The sequence below is a fragment of the Lissotriton vulgaris genome, unplaced genomic scaffold, assembly GCF_964263255.1.
Source record: "Lissotriton vulgaris unplaced genomic scaffold, aLisVul1.2 SCAFFOLD_1749, whole genome shotgun sequence".
Lineage (NCBI taxonomy): Eukaryota > Metazoa > Chordata > Amphibia > Caudata > Salamandridae > Lissotriton > Lissotriton vulgaris.
Window position 1 is genome coordinate 266,293 of NW_028247807.1, and position 23,903 is coordinate 290,195.

A 23,903-nucleotide genomic window follows, 5' to 3' on the forward strand; every position below is an offset into this window, starting at 1 on the left:
ACACCCTGTGGATGCATCACACCCTGCAGATGCATCACACCCTGCGGATGCATCACACCCTGCGAATGCATCACACCCTGCGGATGCACACACCCTGTGGATGCATCACATCCTGTGGATGCACACACCCTGTGGATGCACACACCCTGTGGATGCATCACACCCTGTGGATGCACACACCCTGTGGATGCATCACACCCCGTGGATGCATCACACCCTGTGGATGCATCACACCCTGTGGATGCACACACCCTGTGAATGCATCACACCCTCTGGATGCATCACACGCTGTGGATGCATCACACCCTGTGGATGCATCACACCCTGTGGATGCATCACACCCTGTGGATGCACACACCCTGTGGATGCATCACACCCTGTGGATGCACACACCCTGTGGATGCATCACATCCTGTGGATGCACACACCCTGTGGATGCATCACACCCTGTGGATGCATCACACCCTGTGGATGCATCACACCCTGTGGATGCATCACACCCTGTGGATGCATCACACCTTGTGAATGCATCACACCCTGCGGATGCATCACAACCTGTGGATGCACACCCTGTGGATGCATCACATCCTGTGGATGCACACACCCTGTGGATGCATCACACCCTGTGGATGCATCACACCCTGTGGATGCATCACACCCTGCGGATGCATCACACCCTGCGGATGCACACACCTGTGGATGCATCACATCCTGTGGATGCACACACCCTGTGGATGCACACACCCTGTGGATGCATCACACCCTGTGGATGCACACACCCTGTGGATGCATCACACCCCGTGGATGCATCACACCCTGTGGATGCACACACCCTGTGGATGCATCACACCCTCTGGATGCATCACACGCTGTGGATGCATCACACCCTCTGGATGCATCACACGCTGTGGATGCATCACACCCTGTGGATGCACACACCCTGTGGATGCATCACACCCTGTGGATGCACACACCCTGTGGATGCATCACATCCTGTGAATGCACACACCCTGTGGATGCATCACACCCTGTGGATGCATCACACCCTGTGGATGCATCACACCCTGCGGATGCATCACACCCTGCGGATGCACACACCCTGTGGATGCATCACATCCTGTGGATGCACACACCCTGTGGATGCACACACCCAGTGGATGCATCACACCTTGTGTATGCACACACCCTGTGGATGCATCACACCCTGTGGATGCATCACACCCTGTGGATGCATCACATCATGTGGATGCACACACCCTGTGGATGCATCACACCCTGTGGATGCATCACACCCTGTGGATGCATCACACCCTGCAGATGCATCACACCCTGCGGATGCACACACCCTGTGGATGCATCACATCCTGTGGATGCACACACCCTGTGGATGCACACACCCTGTGGATGCATCACACCCTGTGGATGCATCACACCCTGTGGATGCATCACACCCTGCGGCTGCATCACACCCTGCGGATGCATCACACCCTGCGGATGCATCACACCCTGCGGATGCACACACCCTGTGGATGCATCACATCCTGTGGATGCACACACCCTGTGGATGTACACACCCTGTGGATGCATCACACCCTGTGGATGCACACACCCTGTGGATGCATCACACCCCGTGGATGCATAACACCCTGTGGATGCATCACACCCTGTGGATGCACACACCCTGTGGATGCATCACACCCTCTGGATGCATCACACGCTGTGGATGCATCACACCCTGTGGATGCATCACACCCTGTGGATGCATCACACCCTGTGGATGCACACACCCTGTGGATGCATCACACCCTGTGGATGCACACACCCTGTGGATGCATCACATCCTGTGGATGCACACATCCTGTGGATGCATCACACCCTGTGGATGCATCACACCCTGTGGATGCATCACACCCTGTGAATGCATCACACCCTGCGGATGCATCACACCCTCTGGATGCATCACACCCTGTGGATGCACACCCTGTGGATGCATCACATCCTGTGGATGCACACACCCTGTGGATGCATCACACCCTGTGGATGCATCACACCCTGCGGATGCATCACACCCTGCGGATGCACACACCTGTGGATGCATCACATCCTGTGGATGCACACACCCTGTGGATGCACACACCCTGTGGATGCATCACACCCTGTGGATGCACACACCCTGTGGATGCATCACACCCCGTGGATGCATCACACCCTGTGGATGCACACACCCTGTGGATGCATCACACCCTCTGGATGCATCACACGCTGTGGATGCATCACACCCTGTGGATGCATCACACCCTGTGGATGCATCACACCCTGTGGATGCACACACCCTGTGGATGCATCACACCCTGTGGATGCACACACCCTGTGGATGCATCACATCCTGTGAATGCACACACCCTGTGGATGCATCACACCCTGTGGATGATTCACACCCTGTGGATGCATCACACCCTGCGGATGCATCACACCCTGCGGATGCACACACCCTGTGGATGCATCACATCCTGTGGATGCACACACCCTGTGGATGCACACACCCTGTGGATGCATCACACCTTGTGTATGCACACACCCTGTGGATGCATCACACCCTGTGGATGCATCACACCCTGTGGATGCATCACATCATGTGGATGCACACACTCTGTGGATGCATCACACCCTGTGGATGCATCACACCCCGTGGATGCATCACACCCTGCGGATGCATCACACCCTGCGGATACACACACCCTGTGGATGCATCACATCCTGTGGATGCACACACCCTGTGGATGCACACACCCTGTGGATGCATCACACCCTGTGGATGCACACACCTGTGGATGCATCACACCCTGTGGATGCATCACACCCTGTGGATGCATCTCACCCTGTGGATGCATCACACCCTGTGGATGCATCACACCCTGCGGATGCATCACACCCTGTGGATGCATCACACCCTCTGGATGCATCACACCCTGTGGATGCACCACACCCTGTGGATGCACACACCCTGCGGATGCATCACACCCTGTGGATGCACCACACCCTGTGGATGCACACACCCTGTGGACGCATCACACCCTGTGGATGCATCACACCCTGTGGATGCACACACCCTGTGGATGCATCACACCCTGTGGATGCACACACCTGTGGATGCATCACACCCTGTGGATGCATCACACCCTGTGGATGCATCTCACCCTGTGGATGCATCACACCCTGTGGATGCATCACACCCTGCGGATGCATCACACCCTGTGGATGCATCACACCCTGTGGATGCATCACACCCTGTGGATGCATCACACCCTGCGGATGCATCACACCCTGTGGATGCACACACCCTGCGGATGCATCACACCCTGTGGATGCACCACACCCTGTGGATGCACACACCCTGTGGACGCATCACACCCTGTGGATGCATCACACTCTGTGGATGCATCACACCCTGTGGATGCACACACGGGGGCTCAACATTTGCCCCCCCCGTGTCCATGCAGACCAGCTCCTGATTGGCTTTACGGTCCATGCCATGCAGGAACTGTTTTCAGCGTTCCCATTACGGTGTCCATTTTCAGGGCAGCGCTGTGGGAACATTAGAAAAAAGCCCGCCATATAGGAGGAGACTCAACGTTTGCATGACATTTCGCAAACACATAGGGCGTGACCACAGGTTTGGCGGTGCGGCTGCGGGGCTGACCTGGCATCGCACCGCCAAACAAGTAATCAGGCCCTATGTGTTTGCGAAACGTCATGCATGTCAAACAGAGCAAAAGCAAAAAGCAAATCAATAAATGACTTTTCAACTGACAAGATATAAAGAAGAAAATACTTTTTATATGTGTCTGTGATGTTTGTCTGCTCTAATTTGATATGAGAGTAGATTTGTCCGGGTGATCCAGTGTCATTTATGGATTTATATCTCTTTGTTTAGGGGGTGTGGGTGATGGGTCAAGTTACTAAAGAGTAATGTGATTTTGTTCCTAAAATCAATAAATTCCCAAAAAAAGATGTAAAGAGGATATACAAAGTGTTAACCCTTTCAGGCCTATTCTGTACCTTTTTCAAACGCTAATTCCTCTAAAAGTATTGAGGGAATTTGGATCGAATCAACGAAAACACACCTTCTGAGTGAAGTTTGAAATTCTTGCCAAGTTGGTGTACATATGTTCATTGGGTTTGGCTGTAGATGAGAGCAACAGTTCCCATAGGAGCTAAAATGGGAATTTTTTACCTCTTTTTGACTCTTTTTTTCTCTGTATGGAACTGCATAAACCTTATTTGACTGTTCTAAGAGTAGCAGATTAGACACAGATCAATTAAAGCAACAGAACGTTAAAGGTGAATGAATCGATGCCAAGTGTGACTAAATCATAACTGAAGATTATTGATTGTCCAAAACATCAGAACAATGCAACAGAAAGTTTGCACCGTTTTACCCCTGGAGGTGGAATGTGGGTTTGTGTGATGTATTTGCTATGTTTGAATGTGTAATGTGTTGCATTGTGAGGTGTATGTGTAATCCTGCATGAGGTCCATGTGCGGAGGAAGCTTGCACTGCTACTACCACTGGTGTCACTGGTATGGATGTGTGAATCATACTTGAACCGCTGCTACTTGCTCTGTGCCTGTTCCGTTTGGGTAGTACGCTCTACTGTGTGTAAAGAAAGCTTGCAATGGTCCTGCCAGTGCTGTCCCTGTTCTATGCATGAAGGAAGCATGCACTGCTACAGTCAGTGCTATGCATGTTGTGGGTGCTTGTACTGGTGCTACTATCTCTGTTTCTGCAGTAAACTTACACCGCTGCAGCCAGTGCTGCCCCTGTTCTGTGTGTGGAGGGAGCTTGCACTGCTGCAGCCAGTGCTGCCCCTGTTCTGTGTGTCGAGGAAGCTTGCACTGCTGCAGCCAGTGCTGCACCTGTTCTGTGTGTCGAGGAAGCTTGCACTGCTGCAGCCAGTGCTGCGCCTGTTCTGTGTGTCGAGGAAGCTTGCACTGCTGCAGCCAGTGCTGCGCCTGTTCTGTGTGTGATGGAAGCTTGCACTGCTGCAGCCAGTGCGGCCCCTGTTCTGTGTGTGAAGGAAGCTTGCACTGCTGCAGCCAGTGCTGCCCCTGTTCTGGTTGTGGAGGAAGCTTGCACTGCTGGAGCCAGTGCTGCCCCTGTTCCATGTGTGAAGGAACTTGCTCTGCTGCAGCCAGTGCTGCGCCTGTTCTGTGTGTCGAGGAAGCTTGCACTGCTGCAGCCAGTGCTGCGCCTGTTCAGTGTGTGGAGGAAGCATGCACTGCTGCAGCCAGTGCTGCCCCTGTTCTGGTTGTGGAGGAAGCATGCTTGCACTGCTGCAGCCAGTGCTGCGCGTGTTCCGTGTGTGCAGGAAGCTTGCACTGCTGCAGCCAGTGGCTCCTTTTCCGTGTGTGCAGGAAGCTTGCAATGCTGCAGCCAGTGCTGCCCCTGTTCTGTGTGTGCAGGAAGCTTGCAATGCTGCAGCCAGTGCTGCCCCTGTTCTGTGTGTTGAGGAAGCTTGCACTGCTGCAGCCAGTGCTGCCCCTGTTCTGTGTGTTGAGGAAGCTTGCACTGCTGCATCCAGTGCTGCCCCTGTTCTGTGTGTGGAGGAAGCTTGCACTGCTGCAGCCAGTGCTGCGCGTGTTTCATGTGTGCAGGAAGCTTGCACTGCTGCAGCCAGTGCTGCGCGTGTCCGTGTGTGCAGGAAGCTTGCACTGCTTTTCTTCATCTGAATAAAGTTCAAAGGAACCTTTTTTTGCCCTGGGACCCCTAACCATGGCTCCGGCATGCCATGTATTGAGGTTCATTATTATACATATATAGATATTTCTCCCTAACCTTCACATCAGGGATGACGTCTCTCTATCAGGTGCGCCTGGGCCTGCTCTGGGTCACCTGTGAAGTGTGAAGTTGTGATGGGTTTATTCTCAGAGAGGCACAGGCTGGACTCTGACAATGCCATGGATGCGCCCTCTGCCTGCAGCCCTACACGTCTGAATGTATGTTCAGTATTACACTTATGGTAAAGATCAGGACCTGCTTTGTGCCAGTTCCGTGGGGCTGCCGGACCCAAAGCAGCCGGAAGTGTGGGAGCCCCCCTCCCTCCAGGTGTTGCCATGAGACCCCTGCATTGCCCCCGTACCTAATGGAAAGCAATTCAAGTCGCAGTTCCTTTGGCAGCATTTCTTTGGCGGAGTGCAGACTCTGTCCGTGCCGCATTGATTGTTGAGATCAAAGGTTTTCTCGCACGCTGCTATCACAGCCTCATCTAGCGCACCACACTTGAGGTCTCCCTCTGTAATGAACAAAATGTAAGAATCGGTTAGTCGGCGGCTTCATCGTTCAGAGCCAGCCCCTGAAGAGTTTCCTTGATCATTGGAGCCAGTTTGTACAATGCAGACGATGGTTGAGCACAGAGAGGGGTTCTACAGAGTCCAGCCTTACACAGAGCACCAAAAGCATCAGAGTCCAGCCTTACGCAGAGCACCAAAAGCATCAGAGTCCAGCCTTACACAGAGCACCAAAAGCATCAGTGTGCAGACTTACACAGAGCACCAAAAGCATCAGAGTCCAGCCTTACACCGAGCACCAAAAGCATCAGTGTGCAGCCTTACACAGAGCACCAGAAGCATCAGAGTCCAGCCTTACACAGAGCACCAGAAGCATCAGAGTCCAGCCTTACACAGAGCACCAAAAGCATCAGAGTCCAGCCTTACACAGAGCACCAGAAGCATCAGAGTCCAGCCTTACACAGAGCACCAAAAGCATCAGTGTCCAGCCTTACACAGAGCACCAAAAGCATCAGAGTCCAGCCTTACACAGAGCACCAAAAGCATCAGTGTCCAGACTTACACATTGCACCAAAAGCATCAGTGTGCAGCCTTACACAGAGCACCAAAAGCATCAGAGTCCAGCCTTACACAGAGCACCAAAAGCATCGGAGTCCAGCCTTACACAGAGCACCAAAGGCATCAGAGAGCAGCCTTACACTGAGCACCAAAAGCATCAGAGTCCAGCCTTAAACAGAGCACCAAAAGCATCAGAGTCCAGTCTTACACAGAGCACCAAAATCATCAGAGTCCAGCCTTAAACAGAGCACCAAAAGCATCAGTGTGCAGCCTTACACAGAGCACCAAAATCATCAGAGTCCAGCCTTAAACAGAGCACCAAAAGCATCAGAGTCCAGTCTTACACAGAGCACCAAAAGCATCAGAGTCCAGCCTTACACAGAGCACCAAAAGCATCAGAGTCCAGCCTTACACAGTGCACCAAAAGCATCAGAGTCCTGCCTTACACAGAGCACCAAAAGCAGAGTCCAGCCTTTAACAGTGCAACAAAAGCATCAGATTCCAGCCTTACACAGTGCACCAAAAACATCAGAGTCCAGCCTTACACAGAGCACCAAAAGCAGAGTCCAGCCTTTAACAGTGCACCAAAAGCATCAGAGTCCAGCCTTACACAGAGCACCAAAAGCATCAGAGTCCAGCCTTACACAGTGCACCAAAAGCATCAGAGTCCAGCCTTACACAGAGCACCAAAAGCATCAGAGTCCAGCCTTACACAGTGCACCAAAAGCATCAGTGTCCAGCCTTACACAGAGCACCAAAAGCATCAGAGTCCAGCCTTACACAGAGCACTAAAAGCATCAGAGTCCAGCCTTACACAGAGCACCGAAAGCATCAGTGTGCAGCCTTACACAGAGCACCAAAAGCATCAGAGTCCAGCCTAACACAGAGCACCAAAAGCATCAGAGTCCAGCCTAACACAGAGCACCAAAAGCATCAGAGTCCAGCCTTACACAGAGCAACAGAGCACCAAAAGCATCAGAGTGCAGCCTTACACAGAGCACCAAAAGCATCAGAGTCCAGCCTTACACAGAGCACCAGAAGCATCAGAGTCCAGCCTTACACAGAGCACTAAAAGCATCAGAGTCCAGCCTTACACAGAGCATCAAAAGCAGAGTCCAGCCTTACACAGAGCACCAAAAGCATCAGAGTCCAGCCTTACACAGAGTACCAAAAGCATCAGAGTCCAGCCTACCACAGAGTACCAAAAGCATCAGAGTCCAGCCTTACACAGAGCACCGAAAGCATCAGTGTGCAGCCTTACACAGAGCACCAAAAGCATCAGAGTCCAGCCTAACACAGAGCACCAAAAGCATCAGAGTCCAGCCTAACTCAGAGTCCAGCCTAACACAGAGCACCAAAAGCATCAGAGTCCAGCCTAACACAGAGCACCAAAAGCATCAGAGTCCAGCCTTACACAGAGCAACAGAGCACCAAAAGCATCAGAGTGCAGCCTTACACAGAGCACCAAAAGCATCAGAGTCCAGCTTTACACAGAGCACCAGAAGCATCAGAGTCCAGCCTTACACAGTGCACCAAAATCATCAGTGTGCAGCCTTACACAGCACACCAAAAGCATCAGAGTCCAGCCTTACACAGCACACCAAAAGCATCAGTGTGGAGCCTTGCACAGTGCACCAAAAGCCTCAGAGTCCAGCCTTACAGCGTGCACCACAAGCATCAGTGTGCAGCCTTACACCGTGCACCAAAAGCATCAGTGTGCAGCCTTACACCGTGCACCAAAAGCATCAGTGTGCAGCCTTACACCGTGCACCAAAAGCATCAGAGTCCAGCCTTACACCGTGCACCACAAGCATCAGTGTGCAGCCTAAGACAGTGCACCAAAAGCATCAGAGTTCAGCATTACACAGAGCACCAAAAGCATCAGTGTCAGAGTTCAGCCTTACACAGCGCACCAAAAGCATCAGTGTGCAGCCTTACACCGTGCACCAAAAGCATCAGTGTGCAGCCTTACACCGTGCACCAAAAGCATCAGAGACCAGCCTTACACCGTGCACCAAAAGCATCAGTGTGCAGCCTTACACCGTGCACCAAAAGCATCAGTGTGCAGCCTTACACCGTGCACCAAAAGCATCAGTGTGCAGCCTTACACCGTGCACCAAAAGCATCAGTGTGCTGCCTTACACCGAGCACCAAAAGCATCAGAGTCCAGCCTTACACCGAGCACCAAAAGCATCACAGTCCAGCGTTACACCGAGCACCAAAAGCACCAGAGTGCAGCCTTACACAGAGCACCAAAAGTATCAGAGTCCAGCATTACACAGAGCACCAAAAGCATCAGAGTCCAGCATTACACAGAGCACCAAAAGCATCAGAGTCCAGCATTACACAGAGCACCAAAAGCATCAGAGTCCAGCCTTACACAGAGCACCAAAAGCATCAGAGTGCAGCCTTACACAGAGCATCAAAAGCAGAGTCCAGCCTTACACCGTGAACCAAAAGCATCAGAGTGCAGCCTAACACAGAGCACCAAAAGCATCAAGTCCAGCCTTACACAGCGCACCAAAAGCATCAGTGTGCAGCCTTACACAGAGCACCAAAAGCATCAGAGTCCAGCCTTACACAGAGCATCAAAAGCAGAGTCCAGCCTTACACCGTGAACCAAAAGCATCAGAGTGCAGCCTTACACAGCGCACCAAAGCATCAGTCTGCAGCCTTACACAGTGCACCAAAAGCATCAGAGTGCAGCCTTACACAGTGCACCAAAAGCATCAGAGTCCAGCATTACACAGAGCACCAAAAGCATCAGAGTCCATCCTTACACAGTGCACCAAAAGCATCAGAGTCCAGCATTACACAGAGCACCAAAAGCATCAGAGTCCAGCCTTACACAGCGCACCAATAGCATGAGAGTGCAGCCTTACACAGTGCACCAAAAGCATCAGTGTGCAGACACATGTATCCGTGAGCACTGTCTGTGTGCAGGACAACCCAGAGGGAGCGTCAACGTGCACACAGCTCCCTGCCACTGAAGCTCGCACCCTCTCCCTCATCTGCTGCGGCTGCACACAGCTCCCTTCCAAGGAAGCTCACACCCTCTCCCTCATGTGCTGCAGCTGCACACAGCTCCCTCCCAAGGAAGCTCGCACCCTGTCCCTCATCTGCTGCAGCTGCACACAGCTCCCTCCCAAGGAAGCTCGCACCCTCTCCCTCATCTGCTGCGGCTGCGCACAGCTCCCTGCCACTGAAGCTCGCACCCTCTCCCTCATGTGCTGCAGCTGCACACAGACCCCTCCGAAGGAAGCTCGCACCCTCTCCCTCATCTTCTGAAGCTGCACACAGCTCCCTGCCAAGGGAGCTCGCACCCTCTCCCTCATGTGCTGCGGCTGCACACATCTCCCTGCCACTGAAGCTCGCACCCTCTCCCTCATCTGCTGCGGCTGCACACAGCTCCCTGCCACTGAAGCTCGCACCCGCTCCCTCATGTGCTGCAGCTGCACACAGCTCCCTCCCAAGGGAGCTCGCACCCTCTCCCTCATGTGCTGCAGCTGTACACAGCTCCCTGCCACTGAAGCGCGCACCCTCTCCCTCATCTGCTGCGGCTGCACACAGCTCCCTGCCAATGAAGCTCGCACCCTCTCCCTCATGTGCCACAGCTGCACACAGCTCCCTCCCAAGGGAGCTCACACCCTCTCCCTCATGTGCTGTGGCTGCACACAGCTCCCTCCCAAGGAAGCTCGCCCCCTCTCCCTCATCTGCTGCAGCTGCACACAGCTCCCTCCCAAGGAAGCTCGCACCCTCTCCCTCATCTGCTGCAGCTGCACACAGCTCCCTCCCAAGGAAGCTCGCACCCTCTCCCTCATCTGCTGCGGCTGCACACAGCTCCCTGCCACTATAGCTCGCACCCTCTACCTCATGTGCTGCAGCTGCACACAGCTCCCTCCAAAGGAACTTCGCACCCTCTCCCTCATGTGCTGCACCTTTTTACAAATTGTATGGTCTTTTTTACAAGTCCGTGCCGTACAGCTTTTCCCGATCCGATTTGTAAGGTTCGGGCCGATCTGTATGTATTTTTCCCGTACGAATCGTACTACACGGGTTGGAAGGGACTTGTACAATTTGTATGGAAAAAAATAGAGATCCGATTTGTATTGGAAATAAAAATCCAGGATCAGAATCTGCCCCCTTGTGTGCCCCAGGCATGTCTCATTCCTTTCAGCCCTGCCTAGTTTAATACACAAAATCCTGTCTGGGGTGGTGCTCGCACCTCCCAAGGCAGGAAACCCTTTGTCCAAGCCTCCCTCGCTGGAAGGACTCCCAGCAGCAGGAGGTCAGACTTGTGTCTTAGCAGCAGCATCAATTTTGTGATGCTTAGGCTCTGTTTAACTTTAACCGGGGTTCTAGTTAGGTACATGTTGTGTCCCTCCAGAAGGGTGGAATGCTACCCCGGTTGCCAGAACTGGTGAGGGGGTAGTATTCCAAATCGTATGACACCTTACTCGACATGTTTTGATAAAGCCAAACCAGAGTTAGCATTTAACCGCGAGGTTCATAATGCACTTAAGAGTATATGGTATGGCAATATCCTAGAACAGCTATAAGGACATGGTTCCGAAAGCTGCAGACAGGCTCAGCTCATGCTAGAGCATCATCTCACATAAAACCAAGCACTCTGCCTCCAGGATTGTTAAGGCCTGCCATAGGAGTGACTTATAGGTATATATGTGTCTAGATATAGGTTAGATATAGGTATACTATATCTAAAGCAAAGGGTGATTACACCACCTTGCCCTAGCTGAGTGATCAGCCAGTTGTGTCAAATGTAAAGGCTAGTCAGGGGTGGCATAATACATGCTGCAGCCCCTGTTAGGCCTTGGATGCACCTATGCCCTGGGTACCTAGGGTACACTGTACAGGGGCTCATAAGGTGATCCCTCCCAATTGGTAATGCACCTAAAGTGCATTGGTGTGAATTTAGAAAGAGAACAGCAGGGCTGTGGGTCTGATTGGCAGGCCCACAGCCACATTAAGTCGAAAACCAGTGAAGCAAAAAGCAAAAAGTGGGATGACCATAGGAAAGCAGACCCTACTCTCCTACACCTCCCAAGGAAGCTCACACCCTGTCCCTCATGTGCTGAAGCTGCACACAGCTCCTTCCCAAGGAACTCGCACCCTCTCCCTCATGTGCTGCGGCTGCACACAGCTCCCTCCCAAGGAAGCTCGCACCCTCTCCCTCATGTGCTGAAGCTGCACACAGCTCAAGCTGCACACAGCTCCCTCCCAAGGAAGCTAGCACCCTGTCCCTCATGTACTGAAGCTGCACACAGCTCCTTCCCAAGGAACCTCGCACCCTCTCCCTCATGTGCTGAAGCTGCACACAGCTCCCTCCCAAGGAAGCTCGCACCCTCTCCCTCATGTGCTGAAGCTGCACACAGCTCCTTCCCAAGGAAGCTCGCACCCTGTCCCTCATGTGCTGAAGCTGCACACAGCTCCTTCCCAAGGAACCTCGCACCCTCTCCCTCATGTGCTGAAGCTGCACACAGCTCACTCCCAAGGAACCTCGCACCCTCTCCCTCATGTGCTGAAGCTGCACACAGCTCCGTCCCAAGGAAGCTCGCACCCTCTCCCTCATGTGCTGAAGCTGCACACAGCTCCATCCCAAGGAAACTCGCACCTTCTCCCTCATGTGCTGCGGCTGCACGCAGCTCCCTCCCAAGGAAGCTCGCACCCTGTCCCTCATGTGCTGAAGCTGCACACAGCTCCCTCCAAAGGAACCTCGCACCCTCTCCCTCATGTGCTGCAGCTGCACACAGCTCCCTTCCAAGGGAGCTCGCACCCTCTCCCTCGTGTGCTGCAGCTGTACACAGCTCCCTGCCACTGAAGCTCGCACCCTCTCCCTCATGTGCTGTGGCTGCACACAGCTCCCTCCCAAGGAAGCTCGCACCCTCTCCCTCATCTGCTGCAGCTGCACACAGCTCCCTCCCAAGGAAGCTCGCACCCTCTCCCTCATCTGCTGCAGCTGCACACAGCTCCCTCCCAAGGAAGATCGCACCCTCTCCCTCATCTGCTGCGGCTGCACACAGCTCCCTGCCACTGAAGCTTGCACCCTCTCCCTCATGTGCTGCAGCTGCACACAGCTCCCTCCCAAGGAACCTTGCACCCTCTCCCTCATGTGCTGCAGCTGCATACAGCCCCCTCCGAAGGAAGCTCGCACCCTCTCCCTCATCTGCTGAAGCTGCACACAGCTCCCTGCCAAGGGAGCTCGCACCCTCTCCCTCATGTGCTGCGGCTGCACACAGCTCCCTGCCACTGAAGCTCGCACCCTCTCCCTCATCTGCTGCGGCTGCACACAGCTCCCTGCCACTGAAGCTCGCACCCTCTGCCTCATGTGCTGAAGCTGCACACAGCTCCTTCCCAAGGAACCTCGCACCCTCTCCCTCATGTGCTGAAGCTGCACACAGCTCCCTCCCAAGGAAGCTCGCACCCTCTCCCTCATGTGCTGAAGCTGCACACAGCTCCCTCCCAAGGAAGATTGCACCCTCTCCCTCATCTGCTGTGGCTGCACACAGCTCCCTGCCACTGAAGCTCGCACCCTCTCCCTCATGTGCTGCAGCTGCACACAGCTCCCTCCCAAGGAACCTCGCACCCTCTCCCTCATGTGCTGCAGCTGCACACAGCCCCCTCCGAAGGAAGCTCGCACCCTCTCCCTCATCTGCTGAAGCTGCACACAGCTCCCTGCCAAGGGAGCTTGCACCCTCTCCCTCATGTGCTGCGGCTGCACACAGCTCCCTGCCACTGAAGCTCGCACCCTCTCCCTCATCTGCTGCGGCTGCACACAGCTCCCTGCCACTGAAGCTCGCACCCTCTCCCTCATGTGCTGAAGCTGCACACAGCTCCTTCCCAAGGAACCTCGCACCCTCTCCCTCATGTGCTGAAGCTGCACACAGCTCCCTCCCAAGGAAGCTCGCACCCTCTCCCTCATGTGCTGAAGCTGCACACAGCTCCTTCCCAAGGAACGTCGCACCCTCTCCCTCATGTGCTGAAGCTGCATACAGCTCCCTCCCAAGGAACCTCGCACCCTCTCCCTCATGTGCTGAAGCTGCACACAGCTCCCTCCCAAGGAAGCTTGCACCCTCTCCCTCATGTGCTGAAGCTGCACACAGCTCCCTCCCAAGGAAGCTCGCACCTTCTCCCTCATGTGCTGCGGCTGCACGCAGCTCAAGCTGCACACAGCTCCCTCCCAAGGAAGCTCGCACCCTGTCCCTCATGTGCTGAAGCTGCACACAGCTCCCTCCCAAGGAAGCTCGCACCCTCTCCCTCATGTGCTGAAGCTGCACACAGCTCCTTCCCAAGGAAGCTCACACCCTGTCCCTCATGTGCTGAAGCTGCACACAGCTCCTTCCCAAGGAAGCTCGCACCCTCTCCCTCATGTGCTGAAGCTGCACACAGCTCAAGCTGCACACAGCTCCCTCCCAAGGAAGCTCGCACCCTGTCCCTCATGTGCTGAAGCTGCACACAGCTCATTCCCAAGGAACCTCACACCCTCTCCCTCATGTGCTGAAGCTGCACACAGCTCCGTCCCAAGGAAGCTCGCACCCTCTCCCTCATGTGCTGAAGCTGCACACAGCTCCTTCCCAAGGAAGCTCGCACCCTGTCCCTCATGTGCTGAAGCTGCACACAGCTCCTTCCCAAGGAACCTCGCACCCTCTCCCTCATGTGCTGAAGCTGCACACAGCTCACTCCCAAGGAACCTCGCACCCTCTCCCTCATGTGCTGAAGCTGCACACAGCTCCGTCCCAAGGAAGCTCGCACCCTCTCCCTCATGTGCTGAAGCTGCACACAGCTCCATCCCAAGGAAACTCGCACCTTCTCCCTCATGTGCTGCGGCTGCACGCAGCTCCCTCCCAAGGAAGCTCGCACCCTGTCCCTCATGTGCTGAAGCTGCACACAGCTCCCTCCCAAGGAACCTCGCACCCTCTCCCTCATGTGCTGCAGCTGCACACAGCTCCCTTCCAAGGGAGCTCGCACCCTCTCCCTCGTGTGCTGCAGCTGTACACAGCTCCCTGCCACTGAAGCTCGCACCCTCTCCCTCATGTGCTGTGGCTGCACACAGCTCCCTCCCAAGGAAGCTCGCACCCTCTCCCTCATCTGCTGCAGCTGCACACAGCTCCCTCCCAAGGAAGCTCGCACCCTCTCCCTCATCTGCTGCAGCTGCACACAGCTCCCTCCCAAGGAAGATCGCACCCTCTCCCTCATCTGCTGCGGCTGCACACAGCTCCCTGCCACTGAAGCTTGCACCCTCTCCCTCATGTGCTGCAGCTGCACACAGCTCCCTCCCAAGGAACCTTGCACCCTCTCCCTCATGTGCTGCAGCTGCATACAGCCCCCTCCGAAGGAAGCTCGCACCCTCTCCCTCATCTGCTGAAGCTGCACACAGCTCCCTGCCAAGGGAGCTCGCACCCTCTCCCTCATGTGCTGCGGCTGCACACAGCTCCCTGCCACTGAAGCTCGCACCCTCTCCCTCATCTGCTGCGGCTGCACACAGCTCCCTGCCACTGAAGCTCGCACCCTCTGCCTCATGTGCTGAAGCTGCACACAGCTCCTTCCCAAGGAACCTCGCACCCTCTCCCTCATGTGCTGAAGCTGCACACAGCTCCCTCCCAAGGAAGCTCGCACCCTCTCCCTCATGTGCTGAAGCTGCACACAGCTCCCTCCCAAGGAAGATTGCACCCTCTCCCTCATCTGCTGTGGCTGCACACAGCTCCCTGCCACTGAAGCTCGCACCCTCTCCCTCATGTGCTGCAGCTGCACACAGCTCCCTCCCAAGGAACCTCGCACCCTCTCCCTCATGTGCTGCAGCTGCACACAGCCCCCTCCGAAGGAAGCTCGCACCCTCTCCCTCATCTGCTGAAGCTGCACACAGCTCCCTGCCAAGGGAGCTTGCACCCTCTCCCTCATGTGCTGCGGCTGCACACAGCTCCCTGCCACTGAAGCTCGCACCCTCTCCCTCATCTGCTGCGGCTGCACACAGCTCCCTGCCACTGAAGCTCGCACCCTCTCCCTCATGTGCTGAAGCTGCACACAGCTCCTTCCCAAGGAACCTCGCACCCTCTCCCTCATGTGCTGAAGCTGCACACAGCTCCCTCCCAAGGAAGCTCGCACCCTCTCCCTCATGTGCTGAAGCTGCACACAGCTCCTTCCCAAGGAACGTCGCACCCTCTCCCTCATGTGCTGAAGCTGCATACAGCTCCCTCCCAAGGAACCTCGCACCCTCTCCCTCATGTGCTGAAGCTGCACACAGCTCCCTCCCAAGGAAGCTTGCACCCTCTCCCTCATGTGCTGAAGCTGCACACAGCTCCCTCCCAAGGAAGCTCGCACCTTCTCCCTCATGTGCTGCGGCTGCACGCAGCTCAAGCTGCACACAGCTCCCTCCCAAGGAAGCTCGCACCCTGTCCCTCATGTGCTGAAGCTGCACACAGCTCCCTCCCAAGGAAGCTCGCACCCTCTCCCTCATGTGCTGAAGCTGCACACAGCTCCTTCCCAAGGAAGCTCACACCCTGTCCCTCATGTGCTGAAGCTGCACACAGCTCCTTCCCAAGGAAGCTCGCACCCTCTCCCTCATGTGCTGAAGCTGCACACAGCTCAAGCTGCACACAGCTCCCTCCCAAGGAAGCTCGCACCCTGTCCCTCATGTGCTGAAGCTGCACACAGCTCATTCCCAAGGAACCTCACACCCTCTCCCTCATGTGCTGAAGCTGCACACAGCTCCGTCCCAAGGAAGCTCGCACCCTCTCCCTCATGTGCTGAAGCTGCACACAGCTCCCTCCCAAGGAAGCTCGCACCCTCTCCCTCATGTGCTGAAGCTGCACACAGCTCCCTCCCAAGGAAGCTCGCTCCCTCTCCCTCATGTGCTGAAGCTGCACACAGCCACTCCTAAGGAAGCTTGCACCCTCTCCCTTGTGTGCGGAAGCTGCACACAGCTCCCTCCCAAGGAAGCTCGCACCCTCTCCCTCATGTGCTGTGGCTGAACACAGCTCCCTCCCATGGAAGCTCGTACCCTCTCCCTCATGTGCTGCAGCTGCACACAGCCCCCTCCCATGGAAGCTTGCACCCTCTCCCTCATGTGTTGCAGCTGCACACAGCTCTCTCTTCTTCAAAGGAAGCTTGCACCCTCTCCTTCATGTGCTGCAGCTGAACACAGCTCCCTCCCAAGGAAGATCGCACCCTCTCCCTCATGTGCTGCAGCTGCACACAGCCCCCTTCCATGGAAGCTCGCACCCTCGCCCGCATCTGCAGTAGGGGACACTCCTCCACCATAGCAGAGGAGCCGCCCCTGGGCAGTGTGTAGAGAAGCCACACAGAGTCTGTACTCACGAACAGCACACATCTGGAGCACGGGGCCCAGCACAAGGGCCAGGGCGAGCAGGTAACAGCTAGTGCTCTTCATCTTGATATCCGATGTATGCTCTGAATTCCAAGTGGTGGGGGCCACCATATTTATAGGCCTCTGCCTGTTTGTTTGGCAACGCTGGCCAATGGGGGGCGTGGGATGGACCTGTTTCTTCCACCCACTCTGCCTCCCATTAAGAGTCACCGCCCCCTGTCCTCACCTGTCCCGGTGTTTGACGTCCTGGAGCCGGTGCCAGCATTTCCAGCGCACAGCAGAGCGCAGCAGGATGTGTCCTCGTGGGCACAGTTCCATTGTAAGACACACACCCCACAGCATGAGCAAAGCTTGAGAGTCAGAGCTGGTAACACTCCTGCTGGCAGAGACCTTTGACATGGGCAAAGCTTGAGAGTCAGGGCTGGTAACACTCCTGCTGGCAGAGACCTTTGACGTGGGCAAAGCTTGAGAGTCAAGGCTGGTAACACTCCTGCTGGCAGAGACCTTTGACATGGGCAAAGCTTGAGAGTCAGGGCTGGTAACACTCCTGCTGGCAGAGACGTTTGGCATGGGCAAAGTGGGCCCTGGCCAAAGGCCCCAGCCTTCCCGGGGCCTCTGACAGAGCCAGCTCTGTTCTGTAGCGGGAATTCCATTCTCCTACAGAACTGTGCATAGAGACCTGGAACCTCGGTGAATTAGGATGGCCCAAAACTCACCTCAGTACCCAAAATCCCCTTACCGAGCTAGCTACAGTCTCTCATTGGTCATAACAAACTCCCAATGCTTAGACAGACCAGAACATGAACTTAGAGTACCTCAGGAATCGTGGAACACATGAACACTCTTTCGTTATATAATCATCACAAACCAGAACGTGGAGTAAAAGAGGACACGTGCATGTTTGAAATATTTATTAACTAATACAAGGTTCTCAAACGCAGTATCTTGTATAATACTAGCAAACGTATTATAAGCAACAAAGTTATCAGCATAGTTATTAGTCCATAAAAGGCGAATGGAGACAGCATACTAAGATGCTGGAATGAATAGAAATTAACAATGTCTAATTCACAACCTCAATATTTAGCATAGTATTTTATAACTAAGAAGGTCTCATTTGGGTTTTAGCAGGGCGGGCCCATACCTCAAAATCTCAGTGGCAGGACGATCACATCACCTTCCACCAGCTCTCTGCATGCGAAGCATATCAAGTGTGTCTTTGTGCGTTTAGCACAACAATATAAAACTCGCCTAGAGCCAGATTTTGGCAGCAGCATGTGTGTTATGTCTATAGGGGTGCAAAGATCAGACCTTACAACGACACTGGGTTAAGTTATCTGTGTAGCCTTCAGCACTCGCTGTACAGACAGAGTGTAGAACAAAACTGATATCAAAGCAATAACATATTATTTCTCTAATAAATCACAAAGCTCTTCTAGGTTGAAAGCTAAAACAACAATTATGTGTTGTGTGCCAAAGTGAAGCAAGAATGAAAACGGCGTGCAAACATTTAATAAACTCATGCTAACTTAACACAGTATGTAGAAAAGAAGTACCTATATGACACCCCCCCAATGATCAGAGCACTGTCAGAAAACATGTATACTCAGAACCAGGACGGGGAATTAACCTGAAAACAGAGTTCAATAATAATGATCTAGGGCCAGATGTAGGTAAAATAGATTTACCGTTTTTTAATTACCGAATTTTACTGATTCGGTAATTAAAAATCGGTAAATCTAAGGGGGGATATGTAGGTATTTCCATATGTGAAAATACCGAATCTGTAACATTCAGTATTTACCGATTCTGTAAATACAGAATCGGTATTTCCCATTGATTCCTATGGGCTTTGAAGCCCATAGGAATCAATGGGAAATACCGATTCTGTATTTACAGAATCGGTAAATACCGAATTTTGCAAGGGTGCAGGGGGTGTCACTTTGACACCCTCTGGCACCCCACAAATAGGCATGTGTGCCATGTGGCACACAGACATGCCCTAAGGGCATGTCTGTCTGTCACATGGCTAGGTGTGTATGCACACATGTGCATGCACACCTGAATTCGGTATTTTACCACACAATAGGATTGTGTGGTAAAATACCGATTTTGTAGGGCCTTTGGGACTCAGAAGAGTCCCACCTACATCTGAGATTTACCGAATCGGTAAAAATACTGATTCGGTATTTTACAGAATCGGTAAATTTACCGATTCGGTAAATTTACTGATTCTGTAAAATTGTGCTCCTAATAATAATAATAATAATAGTGGGTCTTGTAGAGCGCAATGGTGACGCACAACGGCGTGTCCCCGCGCTGAGATGTGAGCGTGTTCAGAGGGAGTTCTGAGGGGAGGGCCCGCTATCTGGTATAGAGATATGTTTTCAGCTTGGCTCTGAAGATAGACTCTGATGGTTCCAGACGCAACGCTACTGGAAGTTTATTCCAGCAGGATGCGGCGAGGTACCTGAAGGATCTGCCACCCATCCTTGCTCTGGACACCTTTGGAATAGTTAGGCGCCCTGAGCCAGAGGATCTTAGCGCGCGGGATGGCTCGTATTGTGTCAGGAGACCCTGAAGAGGAAGGGGTGCCCTGCCATTAATAATCCGATGACAGGTGCAGAGGGCTTTGAATTCTACCCTGCTCCTGACCGGAAGCCAGTGCAAGGCCTGGAGCGCGGCTTTGGAGGCTGATCTTCTAGGTAGTCTGAGAACTAGCCGGGCCGCGGCATTTTGCAAGACCTGTAAGCGGCTCAGATTCTTCTCGGGGATTCCTAGATAGAGAAGGTTGCCATAGTCCATCTTGGACGTGACTAAAGCATGCACTAGTGTTCGGCGGGCTCTGATGGGAAGGAGCTCCAAAACCTTCCTGAGAGTCTTAAGGATTCCGAAACATGCCAATTCTTGAATACCGGTCGGTAACGGCCGAAAATACCGATTTTCCGCCGTTACCGACCGTCCTACATCTGGCCCCTAATGTATTATCCAAACGTATATATGAAGGCCTATAGTGGCCAAGCGTAACTATTCCAACCTTTGAAAATATAAGTCAATAGGTCTGGGAGGAATATAAAAAATTTTCACACATGAAAAAAGGCACTGTCCAAAAATATAAAAATGCACGTGCCGAAATAAGTAAAAACTCCATGGCATCTCATGATAGAACTGAATATGCAAAATATGCAGCCACAGCCTCCAATATGAAATCACTGTCATTATCCGAAAACAGTTCAGCCATCCAGTTAAGTAGTGGGAAGGAACATACTGCTCTTCTGTCACCGGATCCTCTATTAACATCAGAGGACAACTCAGTGGGTTCTCGAGAAAGCTCCTTGCCAAGAACTCATGCGCTGCCGCGATTACATCCCAATGACCCATTAGTCCATGCATCGCTGCCAAGGCCATAATCCTTTCGCCAGAACAAACCAACTCGTGAGCAACTACGGGGCTCATCAGATGATTAAAATCGACGTCATGTGAAACCATCAAGCAGAGACACAAATCAAGGGCCCAGTGGAAATCGCAGCTCAGGCAATGAAACACAGGCTGGACACATGTGAAATAGGAAAATCGAAACGATAATCCAAACGCCGTGCTTAAAGTCGCAAGCAGCAGGGTGCCATAGTAATCAAGCATCCGGTTGCACAACAGTGACAGGAGGGGCTCTTCTGCTCCTAATGCAGGATGGCCATCCATTTGAAATAAAACAAAATATCACCAATACGCCTGCAGCTAAAGCCAGCAAGACAGGGAATCCTCCGAATAAACTTGAAAAAATAGAATGAAAGAAAGCAGGGATGACCCCAAATATTTTTTCAAATGAAGTCACGAGACCGCTGCTAACCAATTTAAAAAAGTGAGCCAGGCCGGAAGTGGAGGAGGCATTAATGATTTGATGAACCAACTCGCTGAAATGTAACGGTAAATCAGTATTTAAAAGCGCTTGCACTTCTGTGCGTGTGTTAGCTATGTAAAGGACGAATGTTTCTCGGGCCGAACTCAGGGCCACCTCTTTCTGCGACAAAAGGGCTCTTATTCTAGCCATACCATTATACTCCGCTTTCAAGGTTGGGATGCGCGGCCAGATGGAAACATCTGAATTCCCATGCGTGGGGGGATACATTACATTTTTGAAGCACACAACACGTTCAGATACAGTTACCACATAAGCGATACCGACAATAAGACCACAACACTCCTCCTTATTCAACAGCAAATAACTACCATTTGCCAAAAGTGTAAACGTGGGAACTATTGCGGGTACAAGAGTCCCTTTCAAAACACAGGCCAGGTTAGGCTGTTCCTGGTTGCAGGAACCATGCAATTGAATGTGTCTGCATATTAATGAATGGTCAGGGGACTCTGTGCATTCTTCACCATTCAGATAAACTTCTCTGCTGTCTTTCAGGCACCTATATGTGAAGGGAAGAGACCATGCTTCATGGAGGAAGGTACCTCCTAACGGTTCATATCGTCCTATCGCAACATGTCGCATACAACTAGTGAATTTGTACAACGCGAATGGTAATGTAATTAATCCGTGGATAAGCCACGTTGCATCAGCGGCCTCAGCAACAGAGAACGGTAAAGATTCCAACCTCTCAATGTGTAACATGGAAAATGATGCATCTCGCATTGAAAGCATGCGCTGTTTGTCAGTCAAATTAAATGGGGCAAAGAGGGAGGAAACGTTCATGTAATTCCAGGGCACACGGTCAGATTTGAGAGTCTGTAGAGTCCATGCAAACTGCATTACAGAAGGAAGTTGATTTTGGCATGGTATAAAACAGACACCTCATCATTTACAATATCAACTACAGAAGAAACAATGTTATTCAACGTGTATATGCGGGAAGAAAGCATGTTAATACTGTTATCGACAACTGCAAGCACCTTTTCTAAATTTGCTTGATCAATTGCTCTCAGGTGCTTAGCAGCCTCAATCTGTGATAGCTTCCAGATTTCATTGTAAGCAGCATAAATACAACGTTTAGATCTACCACTTGCCGGGCCTTTAATGAAATCATTAATATCCACCTCATCAGTCAGCTTAGATAGATGTAATTTAACAGCAGCTAATGTAGAATGTTGTAACCAATTTTGACATAATTTACCAACTGAGTATGTTGTAACAGTGTGGTCAGGATCAAAACGTGGATCAGGCCTGATTCGTGTAAAACCTTCAGTTAAACCCAGAAAGCGATGCTGGCAAGAGTCAGAGCTTCTGTGCCACAGCAGCCAACCCTTTGGATCAAAACTGGACACATTAAGGGATGCATTACCTAGTAATGTCTGCAATTCTCTAATGGAAAACTTTGTGTAATTATCCCACCCAGGGTATTCTTCCAAATCAGGGACAGCAGGGGTATTTAACTTTTTTGAAGTAGCCAATCCAAAGCACGTTGTCTGAGAAATAGTAGAATTCAAAAACAACATGTGATTCGGGATGAGACATGCACGGTGCAAAGCCTCAGTGCCTTGTACCTGCCAATTTTTAGAACCCCAAACCGATTTAAGGTCTATGGTTTCCTTCCATAGCTCATAGCCGTCTACATCTAATTTGTCTATAAAGGACTTCGAATACAACAATTTAGTATTGGTAAGTCTAACTTTGGACTTGGGCTTCTGTGCCATCTTAAAATAAAAGGACTCAGGACTTGATTGATCAAAGTCTGTAAAGTAAGTGTACTTCTTTAAAAATGTACTGGAGCTGCCTTGTAATGGTGCTGGGCAATGTTCCCACTGTGTGTAATTTACAGTACTCCTTCTGGAACTTGTTTTATGCAGGAAATGATTACCATAATGTTGAAAAGCAAAATAAGTCACCATAATTAGCAGATTCTAAATATAAATCTCCAGCATCAAAGGCAGCATAATATTTTAGTAAATAATGACTCTACGGCCTGAACATTCCAATCATCAGAACGTATGTTTTGTTTAACCACATCCCCCATGTTTACTCTTAATACATTTGGGACATTAACCACTTCAGTTGGGCCATGAATTTGAAATTTAACTGCATCCCACACAATCCCATCAAGAACCGGCCATGCTGTGATGTTAACAAAGTTCAAGTCTCTTTTCAGTCTGTGTGCAGAATGTGAAGATGATAAGGGGGCCAAAGTTCCATTAAGATGTCGAATGCCTGTTCTCTCCTCGACATAGTGTCTATCCATGATTCGGAAAAAATAAAACACAAAACCTAATGACATAAAAAGGTAAACTGAAAAAAGCACTAGCCAAATATATGTTCAAGGGGGAACCAAAAAATGTTTCTTGAATAAAGAGGCATAAATTGCACAACGTGAGGGTTTTGTCGAAGTCACTGAAGCAGAGTCAAATGAGAATCTTGAGTCTGTGGCCAAACGTGTTTGTAAGTCAGGCATCGATAAATCAGCAGGATAGGTGTAATTGAGGTCATCAATGTTATTAACTGGGAAAGTGTTCATTAAAGGATTGGAAATGACAGACATCTCTAGGGCCACTTCTGGCTCAGCAGCTGCAGTAATGGCCAAAACAGAATTTCTCACAATCGAAGGACAGGAGACTGCCGGTGGTATGCTATGAAGAATTGGCCACCCTGTGTATCTTGACATTGTCAATTGAGATAAACCTGTTTTCCTTACGACCTGGAAGTGGTGGTAAAATGACTGTTCTTGTGCCCTTCACTCCAAGAACGGGGACTGGTGCTCGATAGGAAGGACCAAATTCT

The 23,903-nt window shown here is 52.0% G+C and overlaps 1 long non-coding RNA gene across 1 annotated transcript in view; it reads right to left on the reverse strand.

The window, feature by feature from the left end:
* LOC147665034 (uncharacterized) overlaps positions 1-17,273 on the reverse strand; it is a 52,451-nt gene extending 35,178 nt beyond the window's left edge. Inside the window, exons 1-2 of the long non-coding RNA XR_015305059.1 lie at positions 17,179-17,273; positions 6,141-6,293 (exon numbers count right to left, since the gene is read on the reverse strand). This is a non-coding gene — a long non-coding RNA (uncharacterized LOC147665034). The remainder of the gene's footprint in view (positions 1-6,140; positions 6,294-17,178) is intronic.
* Between the last annotated feature and the right edge of the window lie 6,630 nt (positions 17,274-23,903).